This window comes from Castor canadensis, chromosome 11 (assembly GCF_047511655.1).
Source record: "Castor canadensis chromosome 11, mCasCan1.hap1v2, whole genome shotgun sequence".
Classification (NCBI taxonomy): Eukaryota; Metazoa; Chordata; class Mammalia; order Rodentia; family Castoridae; genus Castor; species Castor canadensis.
This window is the reverse complement of record NC_133396.1, coordinates 98,486,044-98,498,356: the sequence shown is the minus strand read 5'-3', so window position 1 is coordinate 98,498,356 and position 12,313 is coordinate 98,486,044.

Sequence of the window (12,313 nt, the reverse complement as noted above, 5' to 3'; positions counted from 1 at the left end):
GGGTAGATTTCAGTGCAGTGTGCGTGGGGAAACTTTGCTAGCAATTGAGTGGCAGACAGCTAGCTCTTAATGTTCTATTTTAAACATTGATTGGAAGTCATAATTGAAAACAACAGATGCACTCACAATGCCTACAATGCCTACAGTGTACATTTACATATACATCTTTCAAAATGTATTATTCTAAGATTTAGAAATCCACAGTATTTCCAATAACACAATGGAACAACAACATGGAGATCTGCCTTTGGATAGAGGGGACCATCCAGTTCTCCCTTCTCCTAACTCTCTGTGGAGTCATGGAGGAATGCCTCTTGCATCTCATTTCTAGACAACCTGCCAAATGGAAGGCAGTCTGTTCACAGCCTCCAGCTGCAGCGTCTTCAGGATCTACTGCATTATTCAAGTCCAAACTCACTCTTAGTTAAAATGAAAATATCCAGACAGGATTTGGAGAATGCAGGACACATGTAGAATATGCTAGAAAGAAAAGAAACCAAGCTGAATCCTAAAGGATAAACAACTGTTATCCAGGCAAAGAAAGATGAAAAAGGCATTCTAAAGGTACAACGTGACCAAAACCACAATGGCCAGAAGCAGCATCGATTGTAAAGATCCTGGAGTATAGTTTTTGGCACTGAATATGTTACTTCTGTGCTAAGTATGTTCAAAGCAATGTGTGTTCAGTGCACTGAACTCAATCCAAGGCAAGTTCAGCACTAAACTGTTCAGTACCAGGTATGTTCAATGCCAAGCATGTTTGCATAAAACGTGTGCAGTACTGGGCATGTTACCTCAGGCGAAGTGTGGTCAGTGCATAGCATGCTCAGTACTGAGCATCGGTGTATGCAGGTTCAGTGCTAGCAGCAGGAGTATTCTGTGCTCATTGTGAGAATGTAGGAAAGTGAGATAGGGAAACAAATGAGTCCATTATGTCTTCTGCCAAAGAGACTAGACTTTGTCTGTAGGTTACAGGGAATCACAGAGGGATAGTGACTAAGTAAGTGCATGCATTTCTAGTTTTTATAAGACAGCACCCTATTGGTCTGTTAATTAACAAATGTCAGGCATTATTCTAATGCAAGATATTGATGATAGGTGAAACTGTAGGGTGATAAGGTGAAGGAGATGGATATATGAAACTATATTCTACGTGCTCAATTATCGTGCAAATCTAAAACTCTACTGGCTACTAAAATCTGACCATTTTTACTAAATTAGTTGAAGGTTTTCATTTCATTAGTCCTTGAAGTGTTCTGGTGTCTCATCTATTCATTTATTCTTAAAAGCAGTTTAATTATTTTATTGATTTATAACATTTTGTCAATATATGACAGTTATGTAGGGATTTTTGTTGTGACATTTCCATATATACATATATTGTACCTCTATTTGGTTCATTCTCTCTATCATACTCCCTCTACCCCTACTCTCCTTAAAATGACTTAGACATGTTTCAGTCTTCCATATTTGTACATGTATAGAAAGTACCTCAGCCATATTCACCCTCCTTTATTTACCCTCTTCATTTACCCTCCCCTTCCACTATTACCCTCCCTTTTACATGACCTGGTTCACAGTCCTGTCGTTCATTGTTCAAGTGTCTAACTAAAAGCAGTTTAGTCACATAGTTTGATGCTCTGTACCTTAACCAGAAGTTGAGCTTCTGCCTGAAACATTTGAGTATTTTCCTAACTGAAGATGGTTATTTCTGAAGAAAAATATTGGTGCCAGCCAGAAAGATAATTTTTCTCACCCTGCTACACATCTATGTCAACACTCTGTTCTGTGAACAGATGAAATATGATTATCTAGAAGCAAATAATACTGATTATGTCATTAGGAGTGTTGATGACTGGATATAGTTCACCTGTTTGAAGGTTTAGTCAATGTTAATTTTTTCTTTCAATTTTTCCTCTCCCTTTCTCTCTCAACAATATCCTATTTATTCAGTTTTTTTTTCAGAAAAACAGTTCAGATAATTTTCACTAGATCACTCCTTCAGTAGATGCTTGACTTTGTCCATACTTTGATTACTATGACTATTATTAGATCAGTTTCTCTTGTTTCCTTTCTTTTAAAAATTTGTTAACAAATTAAAATTGTACATATTCACCATGAAAAACATGACGTTTTGAAATACATATACATAACAGAATGGCTCAGTTAAGGTAATTAATATTTATCATTTTGTGATTAAAAACACTTAAAATCTATTCTCTTAGTAATTCTCAAATGAAATATGTCATTTTTTTTTTACTATAATCACCATGTTGTACAAAAGATCTCTGGGAATTATTTTTCCTATCTTAGTGAAATTTTGTGTGCTTTGAACAGTATCTCCTCCAAACTCTCCTCATTCCCCCAACCATGGTAACCACATTCTACTCACTATTTGTAGGAGTACATTTTTAGATTTCACATATAATTGAGATTCTGCAGATTCGTCTCTCTGTGTTTGCTCATTTTATTTAACATACTGTTCTACAGATTCATCTTTGCTGCAAATCACAGGATTTCCTTCTTTTTAGGGTAGAGTAGTATTCCACTGTGTATGTATAACACATTTTCTTTATCCATTCACCATTTGATGGACCCTTAAGAGTGACTGCATCTTGGCTGTTGTGAATGCTGTTGCAATAAACATGGGAGTTCAGATCTCTCTGAATGTTTATTTTAAAACATTTGGATATGTCTCAGTATGAGATTGTTGGATCATATGGCAGTTCTAGTTTTATTTTTTTTTTTTAGGAACCTCCACACATTTTTTCTATAATGGCTGTACCAAATTACATTCCCACCAACAAATTGGAGAGTTCCCTTTTCTTTGCAAATCTCCCCTTTTCTCTACATCCTCACCAATACTTGCTATCTTTCATCTTTAAAAAAAGTGTCCAATCTGTGAGCACAAGGCCATGAGTTCAAACCTGAGTACCACCAAAACAAATGAAAAATAGAGTAATTAAAAATAGCCATTCTTGGGAGGAGTGGAGATGAAGGAGAATGATGGAGGGGGTGAATTCAACTAAGACAAATTATAAGCACTTTTGTAAATGTCACAATGTACCCCCATTACAACAATCATATGAAAATAATAAAAAAGCTTATTCAAAAGTTGATACAAATAAATGTTTTTTGAAATTTAAAAATAAACAAGAATAGGCATTCTAGAGCTGAGTGTGGTGGTGCATGCCTGTAATTGCAGTGCTTAAGAGGCAGAGACAGGAGGATCATGAGTTCAAGTCCAGCTTAGGAAACATAACAAGATCCTGCCTCAAAAGAAGAATGGCTTTCTCTTAAAAAATGACAATTATGTGAGGTGACAGATAAGTTAATCAGACTGACTTAATCATCCTACAATGTGTGCTGGAGGTAAAGCTCAGCAGTACAATGCTTTTAGGAGGCCCTGGATTCTATCCCTAGTACCACAAATAAATGAAATAAAACAATAAAACCTATCCCAGGGACTAGATATGATGGTACACACCTATAATCCTAACACTTAGGAGATTGAGGCAGGAGGATCATGAGTTTGAGGTCAGCCTGTGCTACATAGTGAGACCCTATCTAAATAAAGAAATAATAAATAAACAAAAAATTAAAAACAGTTATTCTAATAGGGTGAAGTGATATGTCATTGAGTTGCATTTCTCTGATGATTTGTGATACTGACATTCTTTTGGAGGGGCAGCACTCTGGTATGAGCTCAGAGCTTCATGCTTGCTAGGCAGGTGCTCCACTGTTTAAGCCATGCCCCTAGCCACTGAGCATTCTTTCACACACCTGTTAGCCATTATATACCTTCTTTGGAGAGTGTTTATTATTTTTCCCATTTTTAAAATAAAAAATTTGTTTTCTTGTATTGAGTAGTTTAAATTGTTTGTATATTTTAGATATTAACCCTTTATTAGATTCATGCCTTGAAAATATTTTCTCCTAATCTGTAGGTTGCCCCTCTACTCTGTCAGTTATTTCCTTTATTGTGCAGCTTTTTAGTTTGATGGAATCCCGTTATCTATTTTTGCAGTTGTTGCCTCTTTTTTGGGATTACATCCAAAAATATTTCCTAGACCAATATTATGTTTTCTTCTAATAATTTTACAATTTCAGGTCTTACATTTAATTTTTTATCCCAATTTGAGTTTATTTTTATCTGTGGTTCGAAAGAGAGGGTCTAATTTCATTCTTCTTAGTGCAAATATCCATTTTATTGAAGACATTGTCATTTTCTCATTGTTTGCCTTTGAACCTTTGTCAATTGGCCCTAAATGTTTGTTTCTGGACTCTATTCTGTTCCATTGGTCTATGTGTCATTTGTTTTTATGGCAATATCATGTTGTTTCAATTTCAATAGCTTTATTAAACATTTTGAGATTAGGGAGTGTGATGTCTACAAGCTTTATTCTGTTTGCTCAAAATTTCTTTGGCTATTCAAAACATTTTGTGGTTCTAATTTTAGGATTGCCTTTTCTATTTCTGTAAAAAATGACATTGGAATTTTGAAAGTGATTTCATTGAATCTGTAGAACACTTTGGGAAGTATGGACATTTTGACAATATCCTTCTGATAAATGAACTTGGCATATCTTTCCACTCCTTTATACAGTATTCAATGCTTTTTAAAAATTTTTCATTGTACAGGTCTTTCATGTCACTGATTATGTTTATTCCTAGGTATTTTTAAAGCTGTTGTGAATGTAATTATTTTCTTGATTTCTTTCTGGGACAGCTTTTTGTTGGTGTATAAAACAGTTCTGATTTTCGGTGTGGATTTGTAATCTGCAACTTTACTGAGTTTCTTTTGAGTTCTAGCAGCTTTTTGGTGGTGTCTTTAGGGCTTGCTCTCTCTCTCTCTCTCTCTCTCTCTCTCTCTCTCTGTCTCTTTCTCTCTGTAAGATCATGTCAGCTCCAGACAGACATTTAGCTTCTTTCTTTCCACTTTGGATGCCTTTTATTTCTTTCTCTTGCACATTTCTTCCAGTACTCTGTTGAATACGAGTGGTAACAGTGGATATCCTTGTCTTGGTTCTGATTTTAAAGAAAATGCTTTTAACTTTTAGCCATTTATTATGATATGAACTGTGGTTTTTGTCATGCATGACATTGTGCTGAGGTACATTATAAATCTAATTTGTTAAGGGTTTTTATCATAAAAGGATGTTGAATATTGTTAAATGCTTTTTATGCATCTGTTGAATTGATTATATAGTTTTTGTCCTTCATTCTGAATCACATTTTTATATTTGTATCTATGAGCTTGCATTCCTTAAATAAATCCCACTTGATCATGGTATAGAATCCTATTATTGTGCTGCTGAATTTGGTGTTTGGGGTCAAAGGTGTTAACTAGTGCTGGGTGGTCTTGAAACCTGGAGTGGTGTGAACCAACTTGACTGTGGGCTGGTCAGAAGCATGGGGCAGGCTCAGAGCCTAAGGCCATAGGGCATGTCCTGGAGCCTGGCAGGCCAAGATCCTATATCTCCAGGGGCCAGCTTGAAGTCTGTATTTGTGGGTATTGACCTGATAACTGGGGCTTCAGTAGCTGGGCTATTGCCACAGTGAGCCTCAAACTTGGAGCTCACTTGATGTTGGGTGTGAGGCAAAGTATATCTGCTCACTTTCCTCTCCTTCTCCTTGCAGCTAGGGTTGGGGAAGGGTTATGTGGGTAATATAAAACTGTTCCTCCTACTATCTTCAGTGCAGTGATCTCTCACTGGCTGCCTTAGCTATTGTGAAGGTATTGTGCACGGATAATTGTCTGAATTGATGTTTCTGTGGAATGTTGAGCACTGGAGAGTCCTAATCAACCATCTTGCTACAATCAGTCTCCTCTGTTTACTCTTGGGGCTTTTTCTTTACTGAATATGGGATTTATACACACACAGTACCATATGCATCTCCATAATAATTATTTAATCTTAAAACATATTAATAATTCTTAAATTAATTATAGGCAGAGAGACCAGAAGAAGGCCATCTTCCAGTGGAGGATGAGTTATGCTATAATTTCACTTTATTCACATTCATCCTTAAAATCTGTTTTCCCTAAGGTTTACCTTTAAACCATTATGCTGGGTATTTAGAGACTTTTGTGTCTAATATTTCCATCACCTTGCATCCATTCCTAAACTCATAGCATCCTAAGTTTTTAATACCTAGTCATGTAGAAAACTTGATTCACTTTGAACATGGCTCTGATGTCTTGGATGCTCTGGTCACATTCAAACACAAATAAGCTTAGCCAAAGACTTGGACTGTTTGGTACATTGTACACCTGGTTTTATCAGTCAAAAAACAAGAATGTCACTTCATATTTTCATTTGGTTGCAGCACATGAGTATCATTATGCTTAGAGTGCTTATATAGACTCATGAGTTTGCAATGTAATGCAAAGACAAAAGGATGGAGAAGGTTCCTCATACACTACACAATGACTTCAAAGTTGTTTTCCTAGAGTAGAATCATATCCAGTTCTCTCCAAATAACATACAATGGGGTTCTGCTGTGAAATTATTAGTGAAATCCCTTACCAGTTGTGGATAAGGTTCTCTGCTTTATCATATCACTGTTGTATAGAACTTCTTGTCCTCTTTCACAGCTAACAGGCCCTAGGTTGACTATTTCCTTTAATCAGTCTATACATGGTCCACTGCAGAAAACACTTTGTTTCTACACCTTTAATTAGCTCAAGTACTGTTTTTTTTTTTGTCATGTGTGCATGTATATGTGTGTGTGTGTGTGTGTGTGTGTGTGTGTGTTTGGTACTGGGGTTTGAACTCAAGGATTTCTGCTTGAAAGGCAGATGCTCTACTGCTTGAGCCACACATCCAACATTTTTTTGCTCTGGTTAATTTGAGATTAGATTTCATTTTTTGCCCAAGCTGACCTAGGTAGTGATCCTCTTATTTTTGTTTCCCACAGTTGCTGGGATAGCAGGGGCATGTCACTACACCTAGCTTCTTTCGATTGAATTGGAGTCTCAAACTATTTTTTGCCTAAGCAGTGCTGGAACTGCAATTGTCCCAATTTCAGTCTCCAGTGCATCTTGTATTAACAGTGCATACAGCCATGCCCAGCTATGAGTTGAGATTGGGGTGGGGGGGGAGTCTCATGAACTTTTTGCCTGGACTGACCTTGAACTGAGATACCCAATTTCAGACTCTCAAGTAGCTAGGATTATAGCTATGGATCTACCAGTATCCAGCAAATACTGATTTTTTAGTAACATAGCCCCCACCAACTCAGTTTGTGAGGAAGTTTTGTTTTTTATCCTTCGTAAAATGTAGGCTGCCAATTAATTACTGTCTTGGAAAGGCTTTCCTCTCTATTTACATGAACTCAAAATATGCTATTGTGCTCTAAGTATTATATGACTCCTTTCCCCGTATTTTGTCCATCTGTCTGCTCTGTCTGTCTCTCTCTCTGTTTTACAGATTGGCTACAGAATAGAAAGGATCCTTCAGATTTTGTTTCTTTATATTTAAAACAAGATTATAAGTCTCTATTCTCCTTGATCTGGTTATAATGTCCTTCAATTTTAATGAGATTATCTAATCACTCTCTCTGGTCCTGGTTCAATGAAAATGTGGTCCTTATCCCTATTACCTTCTTAGAAGCCAGCTCTTGGTGAGACAGGGTGGAAGCTTAATGGCTGATCAAGGTTGTGTCAACCATGACACTGGATCTATTCTTATGGTACATCTCACTTTTGCTTTTGTCCTGGTGTGACTGGCAAGGAGCGAGTGCCAGCCTCTGAGCCTGCAATAGCCCTACATTGGTTTTCCATCACCACCTTATAGCTTCACCCTCTATCCCTGTATCAGACCTAATTTTGTTCCACAGAGAATTCTAGCACATTACACACCCATCCTGGTCCTGGGAAAAGTAAACGTATTGTTTTGAGTCTGGGCATATCTATTAATTTTCTGGCATAAAAGCTTTGGAAATCTGCTTTCTGGAAAGAACATTCTCCCTCCTTGTATTCTACCTTCAAATTAATGTACACATGTTAATTCACTATAGTTTGGTCACAGCACATAACTGCTCTTCCTGAAGTTCCTGTGACTCAAGTACCAAAAATGTATGAATTTCCTCGTGTTAAAGAAGAGGAGTTTATGACACTAAGTGAGTCACCCAAGAGCAAAGAGGAAGTCCATATCTGCCACTCCTTGGAACATCAAGGAAATTGAGGGTGGCTTTTGCTGAGCTCCTGCTTAATGATCTTGTGAGTGCCAAGTTCTTTGGGGTAGACAGAAAAATGACAGATAATCTGTGACTGTAGAATGCAGCATTAAAGAAATAATTCTAATATGTAGAAATATGTTAGCTAATAATGCACAATGGTACTATGAGCTAAAAATTGTGATAATTTAAGTATTTAGGGTCTTGGGATAAAGCACAGTGTTAGAACACTTGCCTAGCATGGATGAAACCATTGGTTCCATCCCCAGTACCCCCCATTCCTATCTCTCCCAAGTAAGTATTATAAAAAGGAAGCTATTAGTAAAGAACACTTTATGGAGGAGCTGGTGTACAACAATGGAAAGGATACACGCCTTGGAATGAGATGAGCTAGGTTTGATTCCCTTTTATAACAGATTAACTGAAGGATCTCAGGTAAGTTATGCAGTCTCTGAGCTCCATTCCTTTAACTTCAAAATGAAATAAATATGGTATCTGTTTCTCAAGGCTAAGATTTAAAGTATAACCAATATGTGCTAATTGATTTTGAGGAAGCAGTATTAGAAGTGGACCAGAAAGAATAAGTAAAGCAATATGCAGACAGATGAAAAAGACTCAGAGACTGCCCTGTGACTGACCATATTTCAGGCATTATTAGTGATTTCAGTTTTGTATAAATTAGCATTTCTGAAGTATGGCCCATAGGCCACCAGCATCAGAATCATCTGAGTGTGCTCATTAAAAACAAAGATTCAAACCAAGACCTACTGAATTGGTATTTAACTAGCAGCATAGGTGATTGTCCTTTGAGTTATCCAGCTATAGCCAAATTAAATTCTTTAAAAAATAGACTACTTAGTCAAATTCCATGTCAGTCAGAAGGTGATTGACTCATGTCAGAAGGTGAGTCAATGGAGCTACATTGTATGTATTGTGTCTTAGGTATTCCTGATTCATCAGAAAATTGTAGTCTCCCTCTTCTTTAACCTAACCCATGTTCTTATGAGTATACCATGAGAACTCTCAATTTTATATGACAATCTGACTGAGTCTTTGTCCCACTTCCTTATCCTCTTTCTTCATGTCTACCCTAGTGACTGAAGTCATCTAGTTATCTAAGCCTAAAACCTGGAAATCACCTGTGACTTTCATAATCTTTACAGAATATCCCTGCTGACTGACCCAATTTCCTGAACATTTTTTCTCTTTAGTAGCTCTGAAACTTATCCTTGCTCTTGATTTCCGCTGTCATCACCCTAGTTTACATGGTAAGTGCTAAAATATAGTTTTCTTTATTCCTAAACTGTATCATTATTTCTTTGTTGACTACAGTATTTAAATAGCCTCTAACTTAGAATATAGTATATGAATTAGATCATGTCACTGTCATGCTTAAAACCCATGGACAATGTCCCACAACAATCATCATGTTCCTATCCTATACCATCATGTATGAGGCCTTCACCATCTGCTCTTCATTATCCCTCTCTCACTCCCATTCTTGCTACTCCATGCTTAGATGCAGACTCACTAAACTACTCATTGTACCCTAAGCTGGCCGTTTCTTGTTTCATGACTTTATATAGATGCTTCCTACTCACCCTTACATATTCAACAGGTATCTTATTCATCACTCAACAGTCAGTTCAAATGTTTTCACTTCTGTGAACCATTCCCTAACCACCTCTGCTTCCTCTCCTCCCATATTAAGTAGTTTTGTCATTCAATCAATAAAAATATCTCTTGAGCATTTACATGCTAGACATGATTTTATGTGCTAGAGATGTATAAGTGGACAGACAGAAATTACTTTGCCATTGAAGCTTATATGATCTGGATGCTGAAAATAACCAAGTAAATAAGTGAAATACATGGAGAATTCTATGATGGTAAGTGCTGCATAAGACAATGAAACAGCTAAAGGTATATGATGCTGGGGATAGGGTAGAGTTCAGTATTTAAAAGAGTGATCAGAAAGGCCTTACTGAAAAGGTGAAATTTGTGCAGACTAAAAGAGGGAAGAGAATGAACCATACAAATCTAGAAGAAGGGTATTCTAGGAAACAGGAAAAGCAAGGTGTGTCTGATGTGAGTAGGTCTCTTATGTGCAAGGAATAGAAAGGTCACTGGCGTGGCTGAAGTATGAGTGTTGTTGCAGATACAGTTATAGGATCCAGATATTCCAAGATTTTATAGCCTCTGATAGGTTTTGGCTTCTTTGGTAAGTGGATTTGAAGTCTTTGGAGAAACTTAAGGAGAGGTGACATGATATTGCTAACATTTTAGCAAGGTTGCTCTTCTGTCATTCTAAGAGTAGACTTTGGCTTGGGATGGGTAGGGCAAAGTAGGAAATCAAATGACAGCCCCAATCTTGTGTGTGTGTGTGTGTGTGTGTTAGGGTGCATATGTGTAAGTGTTTATGTATATGCCATGTATAAATACTATGAATACATACTTCTGAATTCACATTTATGGTATCCATTAAAATGATGTGTTTAATGTGTCTTTCCCTGATTTTCTTAATCTTAGATCATTTATCTCATGCACAATACCTTGAACATTATAAAGTTCAGTGAATGCTTAGAGAAAAATATATAAGGAAGAGAGAAAAAAGGCAAAAAGGAGAAGAGAGAAGGAAAGAAGGATACAGCCTGGTGCCAGTAGCTCATGCCTTTAATCCTATCTACTCAGGAGGTAGAGGTCAGGAGGATCCTGGTTTGAAGCCAGCCCCAGGCAAATAGTTTGTGAGACCCTATCTCAAAAAATTACATCACAGAAAAGGACTGATGGAATGTCTCAAGTTGTAGAGCACATGCCTAGCAAGCACGAGGCCCTGAGCTCAAACCCTACGGCCAAAAAAAGAAAGAAAGAAAGAAAGAAGAATGCATGGAATAGAATGGAATGGGAAATAATGAAATTGAAAAAAAATTAGTGAGATATTGTAGGCATAGTTTGTGCTCTGGAGCTAGAGAATTTGGATTTAAATCATGGCATGATAGCCATGTAATAGTTTGTGATTGACAAGTTATTTATCCTCCATGTGCCTAAGTTTCCTCATGTGGAAAATGAGAAGAATAATAGTACCTAACTCATAGACCTAAGCACGCAAAGCCCTGACTGTTGTGCCTAGACCAGGAGAAGTACTCAGTAACTTTTAGTATTATAATGTCTTCTTAAAGGTGTGATCTAGGAAGCAGCAGAATATAGAACATAGAATTTTTCAATCAAACTTTGTGTTGAATTTCTTCTTTGAAGTGTGATAGTTCAGGTGCAACTATTAACCTCCTTGACTGTTTTCCTAACAATTGTAAAAGTTGGGGGGTAATAATTAATTGCTTGAATAGAAGGTTTGATATGAATATAAACAAGACAAGTGTTGTGAAAGTGCCGTTAGAACCTAACACATCATGATACTACACATTCCTGAGACATTGCTTTTTCATGTATCCACCATTTAGTTTTGATATTTAGAAACGCAGACAACTAAAATAGTGGTAGTTAATTTCCTTATCTTTGTCCACTTATAGCAATGTAGTTTTCGTGCCTTTTATTGATAATAGTACTCTCTTGACCTGAAGGCATGTAATCTGAGATACTTGATAGATACCGAGACTATGGGAAGAAACCCGTCAACAAGTACTGCAACACAGCAACAGTTAGTCTGATAACCAGGGTGGCTACTCAGTGACTAAGACAAATGGACAAGGCTGGATGGAGGAGGACAGACAAAGATTTCATATGCTACCAGAATGATGGACAGCTGAAAACTTATGGATTATTTATTTCTATAACTTTTAATTATTTTGGACTGTGGGTAACTGAAACCATGGAAAGTGAAACCTATTATTTTCCCACATCAACAAGGAGGAGTAAATGTGGTATTTTTTTCATTTATATTCACTGAAGCCCTTTTGTTTTTAATTTGTGTCAGGGAAATTCATGATCCAGCCATAAGAAAAAATCATCTATTTAAGTCTACTCATCATGTTCTGTTTTTTGACTACATTGTTTAGGAAGACAGTTTCAAAAAACCAGTGCCCGTATTCTCCCTTAGTTTTCCATCAGTGTGAGAAGAACTCTAGAAATTTCCAGATACACAGTCATTTTTGAACTGGAAGAATTCTGAGACTGA